We start from the raw sequence: 22,527 nt of genomic DNA on the forward strand, positions 1-22,527 counted from the left end.
AATCTTGGCTTTAATTTAAAGTGACATCTTAAGAGCACTCTGTTTCTATATACTGGAGGGAATAACTGCGACGCAACTGTCACAAATGGATAGCCTGAAAGAGTACATAGATGTCACAAAAACCTCCATCCACTTTGCATGTCTTTTGATTGAATATTTAGGCATATCCATGACATTCTTGTGTATGTTCCATGTGAAATGGTGAAACAAGTCATAGATTGTATTGTGACTTTGAAGAAATTTGTTCAATTTCTACAAAATGACAAGATATTTTGCATATTGTCTCGGACAATTTCCAATGAACCCCAAAACCTTTCTCTTCGTGTATCCCAGAAACCCTTCCTCTCAGGCATTTTATAGCGTCAGGTTAGACTCCAGAGTCTTATCACTACAACAAGCCTCAGGGTATCTCACTGCTGCTGTGATGGGAACTGTGGTAAATATGTAATATTCTGTCTTCGCAAGAGAAGCGTAATTGCTTCTGCTGAACAGTGCCTGTGTGTAGGTTCTACCTACTTACGCACCTTTCAGCCTGTGCAGAAGAACCTCAATTCGGAGTTGCAATTCAGATTAGCTCTTTCGCGGGCCAAAACCAGAAGCCGCCTTGCACCCTTACAAAATGCACCTGTGTAAAAGCAGTGCCCAGAATTTCTTTCATCAAATATGTCATTAATGTATGAAAATACATTAAACTTCTATGCACTTTCAAGAATGCCCTTTGTTTGCTTCTGGAACCAAAACAATTTAAGAACCAGATTTTATTGCTGTGGAATATTACGTGCTAAAGATAAATGTTCCAGAAGAAATCAGTAGAGCTACTCACTGAATGACTTAATGTTCATCATCTGAATATAATGCTACATGATGTCTCTTTGTTACGTGACTATGTCAAATGACACCTCTTTCAAAACATTTTTAAAAACATTACCTCTGTATTTCATTATGTCTCTTTCCTGTATAAACAAGTTTGAAAGAAAATAAATATCCTGTAACTTGATATATAAAAAAATATTTGAGAATGCCACAAGTACCTTCTGAGAAAAAAAAATTTCTCAGTGTTTCACAACATTCTGACCTTTCTTTTAAACTATCTTTTTAATGAGGATAACTCAGATCGTACAGAGTATTTCCCCACTCATCAGTGTGGGGAAATGCTTTCATTTTTAGACATAGTTGATTGACAAGAGAAATTAAATTGCAAAAGGAATGTGTCCTTCACAGACAGAGATTCTTACACCACATTCCCACAGAAAATTTTTGGGAAAAAAAGAAAAAAAAAAAAAAAAACCAAAAGAAAAGAAAAAGAAATTTGCAAAAAACCCCCACAAGTCTATGCACTTTCTCCACTCCAGTCCTGCCAAACTTTAAGTTTTTAGAGTGCTCCTACAGTGCTTCAGCCAAATTTGTTCAATAGAGATTCTTTTCCAAGAGCTAGGCAAGGAAGCAATGAACATAAAAAGGAAATACTGCCTTTAAAAAGTAAATCAGAATAAATGCCAAGCTCTTATGATTGTACAAGATAACATTACATTTTCCACATGTAAAAAAATTCTGGTAAATGAACCACGGCAGAAAAAACCACTGTAAACAAAAACCATTACTGATAGCATCATTTATCTGCGGAAGACAAGTTTCTCACATAGCAAGCTTCCCACTTTGTAACTTACCTTGTGTAAAGACTGGAGAATTGATGCATAAACATGAAACTTCCATTTATTAAATAGCTGAAAGAATTGCAAGCTAAATACCTACTAAAGTTAAAAAATAGCAACCAAAATAGATACACTCACTTTCACAAATATATCTGTAATCTAATCTGTATGTCTATACTGATCATCTTTACGCATGATACTGTGTGAAGTTAAGGTAAAATTCAGGTTCCAAAGCACAATTTTTCTTGCAGGAGAACCTGGTAATTCAAAATACTTAGTACCATGTATGCAGATTGTTTTGAGAAAGTCCAACAACTACCTAATAACTCCTTAGGCTACATATTTCTCTCTTTAATGCGCTATGAAATCAAAGATCTACACAAAAACATGGAATGTTTTGCAGTAGCCTCCTTAGCACTTCATTTGTTTTATACAACTATTTACAACAGGCCCTTCTTCTGCCTATGCAATCATTTCTGAAGTGTTTTCACCAGGAATCTCATTACAGTTTTTGTAAGAACTCAAATTTTTAGCATCTTCTCAAAGATGCTAAGAGAATTCAACAGTTTAGCACTTGTCACATCTTGCAAAGTCAAATAAAACGGTCTCCTCTTTAGATTGTCAAATAAGGTAGTAGAAACACCTGCAAACTTTAGAAGTATCACCAAAGTAAACAATGTTTTTCAAAGTTATTTCAGATGCTTATGCCCATCTGCATATTTTGAATCCTTAATGTTACAGGCAATACGGAAGGGGTAAAATTACGGAATCACAATGTTTCAAACCATTTCCCATGATGCTTGTCACCACTTACACCATGCACGGAAAACATATAGTACTAAATAAGTGTCCACCCCAAAAGAAAATGAACCTATGCCTACCTGAGAATCTCTTTTTCAAAGAAGAAAACAGGATATTCAGGCCTACATTTAATAAAAAAAAAGTAAACAGGAAGTATATATCTATAAAAAGAAGTAATTTCTTCAGTATTGCTGTTCTGCAGAAAGTATCTATCTAACTTACTAGGTAAGTAACGTGAACTTTTACATTAACGAAAATCGTCATCAGTAGAAGCTATCTAAAATGGCACTTTCTAAGGTGCCAAGACCGGGCTGCTGACAGTGATGATAAGTATCAACTTCCAGTGCTGGAAGGAGATGGAAGAAAGTTTGTGTGCACGAATCCTGCTTCCCTAAAAGACATGATGCTGAACTTGATGTCAGCAAGTAACCTGTGCTCACTAAATCACAGTGCAACTTTAGGCAAGCCTCCTTCCTTCTCTGAGCTCCGAGGTCTCTATCTGTAAGATGATATTTACCCAATGCTGTAAAGCACTTTGAAGGCTGAGAGAACAGATGATGGAGAAGCAGGAGACAAATCAGAAACAGTAAGTGCTGTGAGTCGAGATAAGAAGAGCATCTTCCTTCTGATATTTTTGTGCAATATATTTCTAAAAAAATTATGGGAATGGCAAGGAGAAAAAAGCACACAAGAATTACGCCAACCTTTCTTACGTATAGGGATAAAAGAAAATCAAGATTCCCTTCACTACTTCCCCTGTGTTTCTTGTATGAATATTTATAAGCACAAGAAGCACTACAAAAAAAGCCAAAGGCCTTACTATCCTTAAAGAAAGTAAAATATTATGGTCAACAGTTAAAATAGTTAACTGAAATAAAGTCCAAGTGCAGACAAGCTGCAGTTCTAATCTAAAAGTAATAGTTTAAATTCCCGTAAAAGAAGGCAGCCTGAGGCTGACCCAAATGGCTTACATAAAATTAAGAGCTAACAGACAGTGAAATTGTAAGGAAAGACAAGTCCTAATAGCTAAGTCAAAACAGAAGATAGGACTGACCTAGTAATATTTGGGCTATATATTTTGCACAAATAATTGAAATACCATCTGGTTATGGTCTCAGGTTCTGAAATTGCCGGTTTTTACCTGTGACTAAGGAATGACATAATACTGCCATTATGTAATGTAAAAATAATTATATTTAAGTGCGAGTCATATAGGGCATGCCTGGCACTTCATAAAATGACTATGCATTTTTAGTTAATTTCCATGCACTTAATTTTTTGTATTTAGAGAAAGAAAGATCCAGAAATTATTTCTGGTAATATCTCTCTTGCTCTGCTTACATTTCAAAAATGAATGTCAGGCAACAGATCAATATTTTATGCAGCACTATTCTTTTAATAATTAATACAACAGGAAAGCGCTGCAAGTAAATTCAGTCAGTGAAGAGAGTACGGATCTAGAGAACGAGGTCATGAAACGAAGGAACAAAATTTAATTACGTCTATTGTCACAGCCATTTAACTTTAATTACCTGCAAATATCAGAAAATTGAAAAGGAAAATTAAATACTTCAGGGTCAAAAAGTAGCATCAACGCAATGATATTGTTCTTTGGAATCTACTAATTGCTTTTGCTTTCTCTGGTTTCTTTTTTTCTTATTAAATGTCAATAGTAGTAAGCACTTCCTTGGAAAGGGAAAAGGCAGTAGAAGAAGCTCCTGAGAAGAACTTTGGCAAGGGTAGAAAGGAACATGTAAAGAAAGACTAGAAGAAGGAAAAAGCCTTCAATTAATCTAGTTATTTGAAAGCAAGCTCGATCAAAATGAAAAGTATTTCTAGTTTCCTTTTTACGAAGTATTCATATCCCATGAGAACTTCAGCATGGGCACAATGATACAAAACCTGCAATTGCTCCTGGATTGTCCTAGCAGCAGGATATTCAGATATTCAGCAAAGAGTTTAACAATAATTAGGAAAGAAATGGCAAAGAAATAAATTAAAAGTAAAGTTTCAGCCCAAGAGTGAAAATAGCATACACTTTTGACATCTGGCAAATTACCTGAGACCTTTCAGTCACAAAGAAAATGTCACTGTTTTGAGAGGTAATAAATACATACTTATGATGAGAAAAATGTCAAAGTGGACCAATGTCATTCAAATTAACCTAAATGTCAGGACAGACTCCTGTTGATTGCTCAGCATCATATCTCAACTGTGCATGGCTCTTGACCGAAGGTGATTCCCAGTTCTCTCCCTCTGATCTCAGTCTTCTCGAACAGCAATTTCTGCCAGTCCTAACATAAAACACTTTGTTCTTTAGGGTTCAAAATATTTCCTTAAGTGTTTCAGTTGTAATGAGATAGCAGCTAAAATCTGAACACATCAAACATTTCAGAATATGCAATAGATTTTAACAATTATCTTTACCTTTCAAGTCATTATACAGCAGAAAATATGAGCTACTTACTTAACGAAAACACGTTTTCTTGCTACATTAAAAATTACTCAATTTAACAACTCAACTCAGAAACAAAAATTTACCATCCTACAGATAACTGGGCTCTTTTATGGTTATTAGTAAAATCACCAGTGTCACACACATATGGATAAAAAACATTTATAGAACAAGTCAGTGGAAACAAGGTATTTTTCTTCCATTAATATGAGGATGCATGGTTGAATGCATACCATCTTCTGGGACCTACATTACTACAGTTTTCCCCACTGCAACCATTGCTGGCTGGCCTTTGTTGCCTTGGATTCTGATTTGCCTCCTGCCCACCTGCACCCCTGATTCATCACTGTACCTCTCTCCCTTGCAGAATTAAACTGGGCATTGTCCATTTACTTAGGTTCTATGGCAAAATTTGGTATTTAATCTCTCTCATGCAAATTGGAAATTGTGACAAATGAAAACAGAGATAGGAAAACAGACAGATAAAAAGGAGGATAAAAGGGGACTGTAATAAAATGTATTTACTACCTGGCACTATTTATTATTTGGTCCTCATATATCCACGTGCCTAAGTCCCATAACTGTGGAGGATGAAAGAGCGTATTTTTTTCTGCATCTCCTCAGCTCACTGAATAGGATGTTTTATAAAAATAATTCAGAGAGCAAACATTAGAAAAGGAATAAACTAAGATACAGCCAGATGACAGTAGTGATTCTTGCTCTCTCGCTTGTTCTTTTATTCTGGGTGTTTTCTGTATGCAGATGAATGGATGCTTTTATATTTCTATTTTTACATTAAATGTAATCCTCTCTCAAGGTGTTCAGACCGTTGCCTATACCTCTTAAACTGTATTACATTCATGCCTGTAAGCACTAACTATATTAGAAGGAAATTTTTAACCTCCCCTAGAAGGAATTTATCTAAATGGCAGATTACAGTTTAGAATGGCTGCTTGCCACAGCAAAGAAATTCTTCTGATTTTTGGACATGCTTTCAGAGACAGAGTGCTACTCCTTCTTTAATCCTCTAGGCTTGAAAATGGCAAATCCCCAAATGAAGTTTTATTATCTAAACATACCAGAGGACTAGACCACAAAACCCACTTTCTGTTAAAAAGCATAGCAATGTAACTATTCACACACCTTTAACCACTACAGTTTGTCTATCAACTCATTCATGACTTTACCCATCATTACTGGAAAAATAATAGAATTAATTTCAGCTTCTGCTCAACCATGCATGCTGCCAATTTTGTATTGATAATTCCGGCACTGCTGCAAGTTGAACTGCTGGCAGAAGATGCTACTGTCAACTACAATTTGATGTCCTACACCTGTTGTCACTTTTGCATTTTGTCCTGTCTGCCATACACTTTGCCTTAAACCAGATGGCATTTTGTCATTTCCTGTCTAGCATCTAACCCCTCATTTTTCCCCATGGGCTTCCTTTATCTAGTAACTCCAGTGGCAACACTAGAACTGAAAAGCAGGTGGAATCCTAAAGGAACAGCTTTTTAAATTTTGTTTTTCTGTTCTTTTAAACAAAAAGAGTGGCAAGGGTGTTTTGTGCCAGCTTGTTTGAATGAAGATCCCTTACCTTGCTTTCCATACTCCAAGTGCAGTGCCTTCATTTCTTACTGCTGATGCAGTGTTCAGTGAGGTCCTGCCAATAGTTTGAGCATTCCTTCACTGACTCCTACAGAAGAAGGATGAGAATGCTCTTCCAAAAAGTCTCTAGGATGAGAGCATTTCAAGCAAGCTGCTTGATAAGACTTACTCTCAGGCTCCCCTAAGCATCTGTGAACCCATGCTCACCCACCAGACACAGCACAGAAACCATGAAGTCAATCCATTAAGTGCTACTCACTTTGCACAGCATGAAGTTTTGACATGAGCAACAAGGTAAACTGGCAGAGAATTCTTAAAGCAGATGGTGATGTGACTGACTTTGGTGAAAGATCAAAACTCTGGAAACTCAGGCGGCAGTTTGTGTTGACAACTGCCCAGGCATATTACAAGATGGTCAGTGAACAATGGGAAAGGAATGGAAATGCACAAGCATTTCATAAATATTTCATCACACTGTCTTCCAAATCGTAACATATGGATTTGCCCCATGTTTCTCAGAAGCTGTGAATAAGGAAAAGTTCCCCCTGCCTGATACATTGCCAAAATTCTCTTTCATTGACTGGAGATCAAGATAGCATATAACCTTGACACTGCAAATTTCTAGGGCCTTTTTAGAAGACAGCACATCAACTATGAACTGGTAGTAACACTTTTAATTAACCAGTTTATAAGGTCAAAGACACAGCTTCCTGTCATCAGTAACACCTTTTGTAAACCTTTCCTTTCTATTGAAGACAATGAAGTATTCTGAGGGTTTTTTGGAGTACTATGGTATTTTAAATTACCAACAAGCTTTTTAACAACCTGATTATATTGTTTGCAAATTGAAGCATATTTAGCGGACTGTGCCTACCTTATGCATAGAGCAAGAATGTTACACAAAGGTCAGACAGAAGGGAATAAATAAACTCAGCAGGAATGATCCTTTTATAAATGCAGTGCTGAGTAAGAATATTTGTGTGGTACCTTGAAACTTTGCAGCTTATTGCCATAAACAAGCTCATAAACAAATTGCCGTAAATGTCTTGGCTCAAAACCATTATGTTTATCTGCAAATGTGCAACCTATTTAGTAGCTTTATGACGATGCATTTTACCACAGGATTCCTAAGATCTCATATAAACATTGAGTAAGTGGCTGCAAAAAAAAGGTTTAAAAAAGAAAGCATATGGTAGCATTTACCTCACCTACTAGTAGGTCACATTTTTTTCTAGTTCATTTAACAGTTCATTTCAAGCCCATAAAGCTGTGTAACAAAGAACACTTAATTCAATTGGAAAAATGGGGGAAACTGAATTTAAGAGAATGCTTAATTACTCTGGGAAGAATTTGGCTAGGATGCCTGAGCTAACTGCCCATCACTCATGGGAAGACATCATAAAAACTTCGGGGGATTCTTTTGTTTTGTTTAAATGAGCTGAAAGCACTTCAGCAAAACAGCAACAGGGACTCCCTGAACTCATCTTCCCTGGTACAGAAGTGAGAATATGTGCATGGAACTAAAAACCTGGTATCATTTGAGAGCTACCTGCTGACTGTTTTGTGCACTCAGCACCAGCCATTTGGAACAACCTGTCTCAAAGCGAAAACCTTATGCCCCACAGCTTGCCACCTATTACACGTGTCTCCTCAGTCATTCGCACCCTGGTTGCCTGGCGCAGTCTGATGAAGTTGGGAAGGCACTTTCCAACTTTGCCCATGGGACAGAGGCACACCCTTGCACTGCTCCCGGAGCCTTTCTGAGCTTGCCTGGGAGTCATTACAAAGTCAAGTCCCAGCACAGAGATTAAGACCTAGAACTTGTGCATTGTGCATTAATTGCCAGGATTTTGGTAGCGAGGGGCAGCAGGGCAGAGCTTGGTGGGAGGAGGTGCCCTGTGCCAGACACAGCTGATCCCAGACAGCTCCACAATGGACAGGTCCTGCTTCAAGCCCATGCCCAGATGGTGGCCTGGAGCCTGGACCATCGCTATGGGAAGTGTGGGACCTCTTAGCAGAGCTGGGGAGTCCAACCAACAGTCTCTGTTGGAGTAGCAGGGCACTAGTGAGTGCTCAGCTCGGAAGGGAACCAGCATATACATGTTGAAGCCATTGTAATGCTCTCGATTTAGGTGTTTTGCAGGGGTAAGGGGTGGAGTTTCACTGAGGACGTATAGACATTGCTACCACATCCATTCCTTTTGCCTTGTAGGAAGGACAGAGTTTATAAGACATGTCTATTAAGTTTGTGGTGACACTAAAAGCAGAGTTTGTAATGAATGTAACATTTTGCTGAGGAGAAGGATGGAATGTATTGGGCATAATTGTCAGGATTTTGGTAGCAGAAGGGCAGCAGGAGAGACCAATGGAAGAAGAGGCCAAGGGCTGCCTACTCTTCAACAGACCCACCACAGGTCACAGGTGAGCCCGTTAGCCAAGCGTGGTGCCTCCAACCCAACCAGAGGAGTTTGCAGCACAAAAACATATTTAAGAAAGAGTGGTAAAAGTAAAAAAAAAAAAAAGAAAAAAAGAAAAAAGGCCAGAGCAGGAGGAGGGAGGAGGCAGACGAAAAGAAAAAGACCCACACCAGACCAAGAGGAGGAGAGGGGCGACAGGAGCCAAATGAGCAGCAGGCTGAGCAGAGGTTGCAGCCAAAGCAGCAGCTGGATGGCAGCGGTTGAACGGTGGGATGCTGAAGGGACTGCCTGAGGAGCCTGCAGAGGAACCATCATGCACTGGCCTCAAACCTCCTGCACCACCTGTCCCCTCACTGAAGGGGCGAAGTGTAGCGTGCAGCGAGGAGCCTGGAGAACAACCAGGAGGAGGAGAGGTTTCACAGAGACAAAGGGAGCCTTCCTTAAATGTGTGTTTGCTTTTTTCTTTCTATTACCAGAATCAGTAATTAGAAGTTTATTGACAATAAATTAAGTGTATTGAAATTACACTAAAAATCAGTGAAACTGTTCTGCCTGCAACAAACCTGGCAATAAAATCGTACCATAAGCAAATGACGAGTGACAAAAGAAAAGGAGATAATACAAACAGGTTGAAATGCTGGGACTACAGAGAAAGAGGAAAATCAGACCTGTGGAAAAGAGGCAAACCTCCTGCTATCAAAGCAGGATAGTACTGAAATCTGAAAAACTAACAAAGTCATGCTACAAATAAGGTAAGCCCACCCGTATATTCCTAGCAGTAAAAAAACAGCATGGCAGGGTTCTGCTTCCTGCAGCTCTTTTCCTCAAAACTTGTGTAATGGCATTAGTGTGGCTCCAGCTCACTCTTAATGGCTAAAGGAAATTTGTCTCCCCTCCTTAAGTTAGCCACAGAGCGCAGCACCAAAAGAATGAGAGCAATTCTGCCATCTATAGACCATCAAGCATTGCACAAAAGGTTCAGCCTTGGATTAGAAAGTACGACTACACAGTATTCCCCATATTACTTGCAAGAACCATTGTCACTCACCTAATCCCCAGTTTAACAATTTTGCAAAAGCTGATGCACACGTGGCTCTGTGTTACTAGAACCTGCGATGGGGAGGATTTTATTCCTCTTCAGCCTTGTAAGAAAATCCAGTTAATTGGATTTTCTCACTTATGTAAATGGCATAATTAAAAAAAAAAAAAGAAAGAAAAAGCTTCTACATAGATGTAGAATAGCTATCTAAAAATAAATCCTTAGCAGTCCACCTGCAGTTCACATGAGGGTCATTGAAATGAAGTTGGAAACTATTTTAAAATCCATTGTATTTTTTCTGATAGTAAATTATCAGAAATTCCTTTTATTAGTAGGATGGTTCTGTATTTTAATGAAGAAATCTGTATCAAGAAAAATTGAAATTACTTTTCCAAGACAACAAAAGTTTCTAGACAATCACAGACCATGGAATAAACAGTGTTTTGCTTTTGCTCCTATATGCACCTGTCTATTAGGACTTATGAAAACCTGCTGTAATAAAAATAAAATTCTCCATCCATAATTTTGTATATTAACTAAAGAGAGAAGATACTAGTGATAGTCACCTATTCCCTTTTTCAGAGCTATAAGCACTTCTTGGGCAAGGGACTTCAGCATTTCAACTCCAAATTTATCTGTTTCACTCACAGTCATGTGTATATCTAACTGTAATAATTGCTACTATAAAAATACAAATGCTTAACTAATTGCAAACAATCAAACTGACAGATGTATGCATTGACAGATGGATAAAGCATGAAATTTACAAAGTTCTTCAATCCATTTTATCAACTCCCCTGCTTACTTCTGACCTTGCTGAAGTCTCTTACGTTCTGTGTAATTCTTCTTCCCAGTCTATGAAGTGACACTGTCTTCCTCCCACTTTGAAACAATGAGCTGTTTGTACAGAAAGCAATCTCTGGAAGCTCACAGGCAATGTAAGAACTGATCCCCTGTTTTTAGGTAACAAGAATTTTGTCTTGGGTTTCAGGAGTTAATCATGTCTCCTCCGACTGCCTTTGGCACAAAAAACTAGGAGCTGTTGCTGCCTCTGAATCCATGCCTCATCACAAAAAAATTTGTATTTCAGGATTTGCAAGAGAAATTTTTGTATACGTTGTAGAAGACCTTGAACTAGTTGCCAAGGCTGTAAAATACAAACAGGTAAGATTTATAGCTGAGCTGATACACAACCACTCAGCTGGAATGGACTCAAGTACAAATAAATGCTGGACAAGGTATTATATTACATATCATGGAAGTAAATCTGCAAATATTCCATGTTGAGAGTCTTGTATGAAGTTCATCTATCATCACATTTGATTACTACTACCTAACAATGTCAACTAATTGAAATCCCACTTCTAATTAACTTCAAAAGGATTTCTACACTGGACCTACAAACATTTTTTAATTTGTAGTAAAGAAATGTTCCAGGTGTCTTTGGTGACGAGATTTCAAAGCAGAAAGTATCTCATCCACAACAGTATTGCCTAGGAACATGCTGATTAACAATTCCAAATCTGCTCTTGAATTTGAAATATTGTGTGTATGTGAAGTCCAAAACGTACACAGGTAATGTAGTTAAATACTTGGTTCTGCCCTTAAATGAGAACATCTTTTTAAGTAAATGCAAGAATTACTATCAAACATCCAAGTTCACAGGCTCAAGGACTGCAAGAAAGCCACTACTTACACTATTGAGCAGTTTCTTACATGAATATTTAGTAATTGCTCAGTGGTATGAGAAAGACTGTGGAATGAAATTTTAAAATTAAGGACCAAATTCTGCTATCCTTTATTTGCACAGCAAAATACTAAGTAAACTCAATTTAAATAAATGTAACTGATTTGTCATATGAATAAGAGAAACAAACTCTGGTCCTAATTCTTCTTCTTAAACGCTGACAGCTTCCTTTAAAATTTTACTTTTAAAAATAAAGCACATCTAGTTGTCCCCTTGGTTCATAATTAAACCTGCAGAACCAAGACTCCTCCAGAATGGCTACAAAGTCTTCATTAAATGAAAAAATCTGAAACAAAACAGTTTCTATAAAAGATTTTGGCCTTATGAACTTTCAGGTGGTGAGGTCAAAAAAAGTTTGCTTCAGCTTTCTCATAAGCTGAAACACTTTAATAAAAGAAATAGTTATTCTAAAAATAAAGTGATAGGGGGAGAGCTGGTGAAACATAGCTTGCACTGGAGTAGAAATCGAAAATAAAAAGAGGAATGTACAGAATCTGGGAAATCACAGAAGTGACTTTTTAAGTCAAATAGTCCAGTAGTCAAAACAAAAAAAAGACAGGAGACCAAGTAAGACAAAACACCATTGAGAAGGTTAAACAAAAAGAAAGCCTGATTAAGAAAAGTCAGAAGTAGTTATACAGATAGGAAACAAAAAAAGAGCAAAATATTGGCTGTTTTCTGTCTTCTTAGAAGCAGTTTATACCAAACATGTATAAAGACAATGATAAAACAGAAAGACGACAGAAGCTGCAAGTAAATTAGTGAATCTGCAAAAGAGAAGTGAGCATTACTGTGCAGAAAATACCTCAAGAAAACAAACAAAAAAAGACAACACTGTCAATTTTAACAAGTTTTAATACTGAAGGAGCCAACAGTAGTTGTTTTAGCATGGCAAAATGATGTGAGTGGAGGCTCTTGAAAAAATGACTTCTCGTCTGTCTTCTCTCTTGAGGTTTGGGCTGTACTGCTCTCATCATCAGTTGCTACTCCTTATTTACACTGCCACCACCCACTTAAGGCCCCATCAAGTTTCAGGGCCTTGGTGTCAATCTCCTTCTGGCTCACTATCCCCTGCATTATTTCATCTTTTTACCCAATGTATTTTTTCTACTTCCTCTTTTGGGGGAGGGATGGGGCAACAGAATATTTAATTTGCCAAGTACGGGTTTACATCTGTCCCTAACTGGAAAAAATTAACATAAACAGCAGAACCTATAATAAAGTACACATAGGAATACTTCGTCTGAATGTTTTTCTAGCCTCCAACAACTCAGGGATCTCACAGGCTGGAAGTAACCCCTTGGCATTTAACAACAATTAAATTCTTGATGGATTTTTCTTCTGTGATTTTGTCCAGTTACTTTCTGAACTTCGAAAATATACAAATCCCAACTGTAAAGAATTCCACTGCTTTGATACATGTGTGAAGAACTACCATTTTTTCATCTGAATTTCTCACTACTTATTTCTTTTGATGCCTTTTATTTCATGTATTGGCAAGAATAGTCAACAATTGGTCCATATTTACCCTTTGTGTGTCACTTACGCATTTATAAATCCTTATCATGCTAGACCACTTGTCTTTCCAGCTAAAGAATAGCCCACTTTGCTGTTTCTTATATGCAGCCCACCCCATACTTCGATCATTTCTTGGCTTTCTTTGAACTTCTTCTACTTTTGTGCTTTTTTTTTAAATAGGAGGGCTGTGGGCCTGAAACAGACAGCATGCATGCAAGCAAGCAGATGTGCATCTAACATTAAACTTAATTTTTCAATGCTCTTAGGCACTGAACTGAGGTTTTCATGAAACTTGTTATTATAATCCCAAAATCTCATTGCTGATAAGTAAAGTGCCTAGTTAAAAGCTTTTTTTTTTTTTTACAGTAAAATTATGGTAATTTTTGGTGTATGCTTTCATTACCATTTATCTACAGTGAATTTCCTGTGCTATGTTAATGTCCAGTTACTGAGCTTCATAGTCCTTCTACAACTCTTCACAGCTGGCCCTTCTCATTACCACTCTAAATAACTTAATGTCATGACAAAATTTTATCACTTAACTAGTAAACCCTCTTTTGTATTACTTCAGAATATGCTCAACAGCATGGGTTCACTTGGGGCTCCACTGATGGCATCTCTACAAACCGTAACATAAAATTACAATCACTATGAAAACAGACCAGTTACTGCTACCCTGTTTAATTTTTTTACATGAGACAGTTTTTCTTGTTATGACGTATAGTTTTATTGAGGGTATTTGGTGAGGGCACCTGCCAAAAGTGAACTCCGCACACTGCTTCAGTCAGATTGCTTCTGAAGGAGCCATGAAGCAGGTGAGTAAAGAGCTCTAGTAAACTTGGGAGATGTCATCTGTTTTCAACAGCTGCACTGGGCTAGCCCAATACTGCATATCACAGAATCACTAAGGTTGGAAAAGATCTCTAAGATCATCGAGTCCAACCGTCAACCCAACACCACCATGCCCACTACACCATGTCCCTAAGCGCCTCATCTACACGTCTTTTAAATACTTCCAGGGATGGTGACTCCACCACTTCCCTGGGCAGCCTGTTGCAATGTTTAACCACACTTTCAGTAAAGAAATTTTTCCTAATGTCCAATCTAAACCTCCCTTGGTGCAACCTGAGGCCATTCCCTCTCCTCCTATCACTAGTTACCTGGCAGAAGAGACCAACACCCACCTTGCTACAACCTCCTTTCAGGTAGTTGTAGAGCGCGATGAGGTCTCCCCTCAGTCATGGACCTTCTAATTCTATGCTTTATCATCCTTTCCATTAATTTATTTGGTACAGGTATTACTGCAGCCTCCCTAGATATGTGGAAGGATAAGCAGATAACAGCCAATAACATGCAGTACTAAAGGAATAATCAGGGACTGTGATAATCTTAGATTGTGGAGATGTTCAAATTTCCTGATGCCCACACTCTTCAAGTCTTCACTATTGCCTGGGTGAGATGGCAACGAGGCATGATTGTCCTCAGAAAATTGACAATTTTAAAGTTGAACATAAATTTTGTGGCCAAAGGATCATTCTGGGATACTTTATCCTTCTTTGGAGAACTTCCTCTGCATTCCAGTGTCCTGGAAGTTTAAAGCATTGGAAGGAATGACTGCCTCCTTAGAAGGGGCTGCATGTTCTTATATACACATCATGATGTCTAATACACAAGAGATTAGCACCTTTTTTGACACAGATATTTTATTTGTGTGCCAAGTATTGATAGGTGTATAGATCAACAAAATTATTATTATGATTTTAAATGACATGGCCCTCGTTAAAAATGCTTATATGGAGAACCTGCTTTGCATCAGTTGAAATAACTTCTGACTTAAAGGTTGTTCTTCTCCAAGGGTTACTGCAAATAGATGCTCTCAAGACTGATCAAAACCTCTAGCCTCCAAAATCTCTAAATATTCACTAAAATTACTAAAATTGTAATTATATTTGCCAAAACCTCTGAATAACAATCAATGTCTGTACACATACATTCTTGTAATTTCTGGATGTTTCTGCCATATATTCTCAAGTTGGCATTTGGTACTCTCACTTCCCTTGCAGGAGAAGAAATACACAGATCATTTTCAACTTAGTTACAGTAAGTCAGATCTCCTGATGATTCCCTGATTTCAAAGCTACCTCTCATTTTTTAAAAGCTCAAGCAAGACTGCATGCAGATCTGTTAAAAGTCTTTAAAAGTCACATCCTGGGCTCTGAGGAAGCTGGTTAGGAAACTAAATCCCATCTCAGGGATGGTAGGGGGAGGAGGGAGAGAGAGAAACAGCAAGAGAGAGATCACAAGCATAATCTTAATTCGGATATTAAAATATCAACTCGCCTGAGTACTAGTGCTTGGATCAGTACAAGCATATGCTCACAAATGCCCACCACTAGTCAAGCAGATTTAAGCATTGAATAGTAAACCTCAAGGGTTAAAAATCTGTTGTAAGAAACCAGATTTTAGCTGATGATATCAATTTTCATATAACAAAGGAAGTATAAAGAAAACAAAATAGATGTGTCAGAGATTGTGAAGGCATGATGCGAAAAGAAAATGAGGTGTTGAATATTTGAATAACATGCTGCTGATGAATGTATAAATAGACAGGATGACTTGTTGGCATTATGCTGCTGACATTGTTAGGCCCATTAAGTAGCAGAGGGGTGCATCAACAAAGAATTCAAGAGTCAAAGTGAATATGAAGCTACCCCCAGCCTCAAACCGTGCCCACTCATGCACAAGCAGGAACACCATTCAGATTTACAGTGAATTAAGCTAGAAGCAAGAAGTTACACAACCTGTGCAAGTGGTAACATCACAACTGGAATACTCTAACTTCATGAAAACATACTTTGTTGTTCTGAGATGTTTAGAAAGTATTTTGTGACTACAAAATGTCATGGAATTACAGATTATTAGGCATAAATGTTATGCATAAGAACACAGGAAGAAAAAGCGAAATAATTAGAAGTGACCTACACTTTATGCCCCTTTCCTGACTGTCTGAAATCATACTTCTGTTGACTGTTGGTTAGATTGATGTCAGCTTAAAATTACAGGGGAACACTCACAGTTTTCATACATCAATGTACATTAAGTTTAAATTATTTTCTGATACCTAAATACCAGTATATGAATTCCTCCCCCACCCCAATTCTCAAAATCACGGGTGCAGCACTCTTCAACGTTTTTAAGGGATGGATAATTCTTTTTTTCTACAACTATACAGCGTAAGCATAATGATCCCAAAGAGATTTTCACTGGCTGTTTAAAAAAGGAAAACAAGATATCAGGTGATAGAAATAATCCATTCAGGTTTTGGATAGCAGATGCTTGGATTTACAACAGTGGCCCATAAACACCTATACATAAATAAAACTATTACCTACTTCCAGTAAGACAGTAAGTACTTGGGATAGCTTGCCTTCATTTTTATATGTGTGCTTGTCACTAGGTTAAGTTTCTCAACCATTTTTTGGTGCTGAAGGAGTAGAAGGTCAAATTTTTTTTTAGCCATCTGTTCCCACTATGCTATGCTTATCTCCTCATAAACAGAAACAGCTTTACCCACAGTGCTCTGTGATTGCTTTGTACAATATACCACCAGCCTAATGCGCCAAGCATGCCTGCTGTGCAAACCAGCTCGTCCTTCCCTTTGAACTAATTGCATCCACTGCTCCAAGTTATTGGAATACTTCTTCTGTATCACCTTTGCAAACCACAACAGCTGTTGCAAGAAAGCCTGCAGTGCATACTTTAATGCTTGTGGCCTCTTCCTCAGCTGTGGCTGTGCAAAACATCCCGGGATAATGTGCTTCTCTAGAGGGTGCCAGCTCATGGAGTACAAGACATAATCAATGTAATCATATTAAAAACTATAAAAGTCACCTTAAGCTAGGCATCTCGTAAGTTTCTGCTTTAAAGTTTGTCCAAGCTCATGCTTCATCATTCGTAAAAATTCCAGACAGTAGGAATGATTCTGGATCAATACATGAATTTAAATCTTTCTGATAAAGTTAAATATGTTAGATTCATAAATATATTTCCTCTAGGGCTTTCTGGAAGAGCTCAGTTGAAATTTCTTCAAAGATTCTTTTCAAAGAAAAAAGCTCTGCTGACTGAGCTATTGATTAAAACAGCTTTTTATTGAAGATCTTCAGATATTAACACTAATTTAATACAACAACAGAGTTTATTAAAATATTCTACAGTATCTTTAAAATCATCCAACATAGCAATTTGTATTACCCAAAATCAGTGAAGCTGTGAAGGAACTCAATTAAATGTGATCTTCTAATGCCTCCAATTTATTGTGTCTTTGTAGTTGTGTTGTATTGTGTCTTGCAATTAAGAATTGCTAATCTCTTTATTACTAAAATAGCTCTTTTCTACCTACAGAACATTGACTAAAAGCTCAAATTGCCATTTATTGAAGAATTTTAGTTATAACAGTTTCTTTTTCATTTACAGATAACGCCTGCAGGAATCGTATCCTCTTTTCCTTTAATACCTCCATTCTTTAGATATTGTCATATCCACCTCATTCTCTTTCTGGGACAAAAACCTGCCTTTTTAAATTCCAAATATAATGACATTCTACTCATTTTAATCTTGCAAAACTGCATTATCAATCCACAGTTTCAAAACATGAAACACAAACTCCTCATTGAGATAGAGAACCATTTACAGAGTATTTAAATATGCACTATAATGTAGGAAAACAGGAAACGTAGAAATAGGAAAAAGCCAGAAAAACCCTATGTTGGCCATGGTGCCTAGCTCAATGAGAAAGATGAAACAGAACGAAGTCACAGGGTGAACAAAATTCAATCCGTAAGAGTGCTGGTGTTTGCCTACAAACAGTTTTATTATAATCTTTTACCACCTGACTGCTAATTTTAACTATTTAGAAGTTATAGCGGATTGCACAAGTACCTCTAGTTCATTTCAGCACAAAATGACCAAACTCAGTTTAATACACAGCTGTGTACACAGCGCTTAAACGTAGCCCTTGCACTGCTCCATGCTCAGCTGGTGTCTTCACTGAGCACTACCTGTCTCATAGATGACTGCTTTCAGTTACAGCAGAAGTTCTGACTTAGGACTGTACTACCAGGACAGCACAAGCAAAGCTGAAATAACACTCAAACCACTAAATATAACCTTTAAACTTGATCTGAGAAACTAAAGCCAGTTAGGTCACCCTTCAACGTGGGATTTTTTTTTTTCCTGCAGGAACCTATTTCTGCATGTAAGAACTCCAACAATGTCATTAAAACAGCTCCATGTGATTTGAATAATAGCAAGTATCAACTAGCATATAAAATAAAAAACCAAATACTGATTTTAGTTCTGGTATATTTAGCAACAACCAAACTATCCATCATGGTTTAAAAAAGTATTTTAACACTTACTAACTTAATATTTCAAGAGGCGCTGTATTTTTCATTTTCACTAAGAATTTAAACCCTTTAAAACAAGAGTTGCGATGCAATTCCAATAAAAAGAAGGGTAGGGACAGCAGAATACTCTTTTCCTTTAAAAAAAGATCAGATAAAAAGTACAGAGTGTTAATTCAGACAGGCTGTAACTGCAACTGTTAAATGATGTGATCCATGCAATGCAGAATTCAAGTATGCACAAAGAAGCAAATCTGCTAGGAACGTTTTTGATATTCCTGCTGTCTGCTCATACTTTTCCCCAAGAGCTTAAAGTATGATCATTTGCATCACTGCTTCATAACTCAATGCCTCAGAACTTTCTCATAAAGAAAGTCTATGACTCACCCCAGTGATAAACCATACCCCATAGTTCACTTTTGCAAAGTCTTAAACCCTCTGTTTAGGTGCACATTGCAAGGGAGTGAAGGTACACAGTGCCCGGTTAACAATTAGCATCTGGAAGACCAATTCTTGAACTTTCAGGTCTATCATGTAGTTACATGTTTTTGTCCATGTTCATGTATAGGGAGCTCCAGATTAACAACGCCACGCTTACCTTTGCTCCTACATCTACAAAATTCTGTACAAAACAAAACAAATTAAAATCCAGGAAACTGTTATGGGCAAATTAAGCTCCCACAAAATCACATGTAGATGTGATTTATACCTAGTCTTTCTGGTGTAATAACTTCCGACAGTAAGAGCAGATTTGTTTCTAAACAGTAAATGTCTTTTCATTTCCTCTAGTACACAAATACATTTTAATATGTTAATGAAATGCAAAGTAATAGTAAAGTAAATCTAAAGTAAAGTAATAAACTCGTTTTTACTGTTTTTTTTAATACTTATTAAACATCAGTAGTTTTTACGAAATTATGAAGGTTTTGGAAAAACACATTTCATTCAAAATCACAGAACCAAAGAAGAAAGCTTAAGAAGAATATTAATTCTAATTGGACTTTTTCAGAATACCAATTCTAAGCATATAAAACACTAACAGTCTCTCTCTGCCTGCCATTTTATCATGAATATCATTCCACCCTTTAAAAAGCAATTCATAGTCTTTAATGAAGAAATACTATTGTGTTCTATCATTGTTTTAGAAAAAAATATGTATCCAGATAGACGCGTAGGGACAAATGTAAGCATCAGCCACAGTGGGAACGATGACACTATCCAGCAAATGTTTAATATTTCAGTTTTGCATACTGAAGCTCATCTCTATCACCATTTAGTAGGACTATCTCAAAAAGTGAAAAACGTTTTGTGCAGCAGAGTCAATAATATTGCTCACTTTTCCAAGAGTTTCTTGGCATAGTATCTTACTTCACTTTCATTACATTATTTTCACTCATCCTACCACTTCAAAGCTTTTTCAGTTCCATTTTGCAGTAGGCAGGATTTCAGAATTTTAAAAGAATCATTTGCATCTTAAATGATCCATAATTTTTCTGCCCCTTATTTCAATAAAGCAAACAACTTAACAGCCTCAGGGATACAAATTACATTTTACGCTCCACTACAAGGCCTACAAAAATTTAGGCAGGTAAAATGACAAAATACAGATGTTATTTAGTCCACAGCCCTTTGACTTTCAGTAAATGCTCAGACCATATGAGCATTTATAGCTAGGTTCAGTTCAGTTAGTACTTAATAGCATTGGCTTAAGCCACCGTTTACCAGGATCATAACCACACTTATACAGCACATGCTGTGACCACACACTGCTGTGGTAAGATTGCTAGTGAGATTTACATATGACAGACTAGTTTAAACCGATTGCTTCAAAACTATCTCAAGGACATATGCACAATCAGGAAAACAACCCTCTCAAGTGTAATGCAGACACAATTTTAAGACTCAAAGTGTCAACACTTGAAAATGGAATTAAACACTGGAGTCTCTTCAGACTTGAAGGGTGCATCATCTTCAATATTTGACTATTATCTGATATAGCACTGCAATACTTCTTGTCTTTTCTCTTTAGAGAAGAGAAGGCTCAGGGGGGACCTTATCACAGAATTCCTGTACTTAAAGGGCAGCTACAAAGAGCGCACAGGCTCTCTCTTCACAAGGAGCCACATGGAGAAGACAAGGGGCAACAGGTACAAGTTGCACTGGGAGGGGTTTACCTCAATATAAGAAAATTTTTTACAGTGAGAACAATCAAACGCTGGAACAACCTCCCAAGGGATGTGGTGGAGTCCCCATCACTGGAGGTTTTCAAGATGTGACCAGACAAGGTGTTAGATAATGTCATCTAGGCTTCCTTTCCCACAAAAGGGTGGACCAGATGATCTTTTGAGGTCCCTTCCAACCTGGGCCGTTCTATGATTCTATGATTTTGGTCCAGCAGATTTTTGCAGGGGGTCCCATGTGAAAGAAAAAAAACATAGCATGAAGAAATGGTACCACACAGAGAACTGAAGAAGTTAATTACAAAACATAAGAAAAAGTCTGAAAGGAACACAGATTCTCAAATGTATGGCAAGACCTGAGTATTAGAGACCTGGTAGCTTTCAGAGTCTCTGTGGACCTCCGCTCTGAATAATGATCTTTTATGACCCCTAAAAGTTCACCCATGGATTCTTTCATTCTTCCCATAAGATCAAATCACTCAGATAACCCAAAAGGCCTAATACAACATTACGTACTTCTGACAAAAATCAAAAAGCTGAAAGCATTTGGATTTTGAAAATAAAATAATTTTAAGGAATTTATTTTTAACATTGAGTTCTTCCATAATTAAGATTAAGACCAGATTAATAACTTCACTTCTGTCCTCTCAGACACTTGCTGCAATCAAAATAGGTGAGGCAGAATTTGGATGTCTAGTAAGTCAGCAAGGTGTATTTTTTTCATAGATTTGTTTCTTGTCAGGTATTACCTCAGGTGACACCTGAGGTGAAAAGAATCATTTGTATCACCTCAGGTGATGTTCTAGTTACATCAGTGTGATCAAATGAATTTATTTGTAATACAGAAGGTTAAATAAGAGGAGAACTTATCCTGTGGTATTATTCGTTTTCTGCACCTTATTTACTCAATGCTATGCTTGGCAGGTTAAAACAGGTATTTTAGTTCTACACATAATACAGATTCTTTTTATGCCCTTGCATTTACACTATGAATACATAAAATTTTGCTCTTTGGAACAGTGCAGTTTTGTGCTTAAAGAACTTTTCGACTATTGGACAAAACTGGATCAACTATCTCTCTCTCCATTTTTTACTACTCAATGAATTCTGCTGGTTTATGCATGACTATCTTCTTTACACTCATTTAAACAAAAGTATGGTTCACAGGCAAAATAGAACTATAACACAGGGAACAAAATTCCAGCATGAAGTTGTTTAAAGAAGGTATCTGGAAAATACTTTATTTCCAATATTGTTCACATATGGAAATATAATTTCACCCCATGTTACTTAATTCCCTTGATTATTCTCAAGAGTTATCTGTTGTAATCAACCACTGTTTCACTAGCTGGTTAGCTCCCGATTTATTTTTCTCAGCAATAATGTGCAAGAGTGAAGCAGAGAGAAATAAGTGTTAATAAGGAATGAAGTGAAATGGGACAAACATCATTACCAAAAAATCCAGGTACCATAGTAAAATTATATGCAAAATATTAGCTTTTTTCTAAACAAAGAAATACTGACAATTTCTTTCAGGTTCAGCTGTTTTTATTTCAACAGATCATTAGAATCTAAATTTAGCTTACATGTTAACAACTGATTAGGGAAAAATAAAATTTTATAGTTTACAATACAGGGTAAGAAATAGGTTCTACCACAGCAATTATTATTAGAAAATAGCAGTAATCTAAGCTGAGTAAGTAACAGC

At 37.1% G+C, this 22,527-nt stretch overlaps 1 protein-coding gene and 1 long non-coding RNA gene across 9 annotated transcripts in view; both read right to left on the reverse strand.

Moving 5' to 3' along the window:
- Positions 1-22,527, reverse strand: part of DTWD2 (DTW motif tRNA-uridine aminocarboxypropyltransferase 2) — a 104,403-nt gene that overhangs the window by 20,194 nt on the left and 61,682 nt on the right. The window lies entirely within an intron of this gene.
- LOC142075164 (uncharacterized) lies at positions 538-6,498 on the reverse strand. The gene is made up of 3 exons (XR_012670809.1): positions 4,618-6,498; positions 2,534-2,575; positions 538-625 (listed from the first exon to the last, which is right to left on the reverse strand). It is a non-coding gene; the product is annotated as an uncharacterized LOC142075164 (long non-coding RNA).

Source organism: Calonectris borealis, chromosome Z, assembly GCF_964195595.1.
Source record: "Calonectris borealis chromosome Z, bCalBor7.hap1.2, whole genome shotgun sequence".
Taxonomy (NCBI): Eukaryota; Metazoa; Chordata; class Aves; order Procellariiformes; family Procellariidae; genus Calonectris; species Calonectris borealis.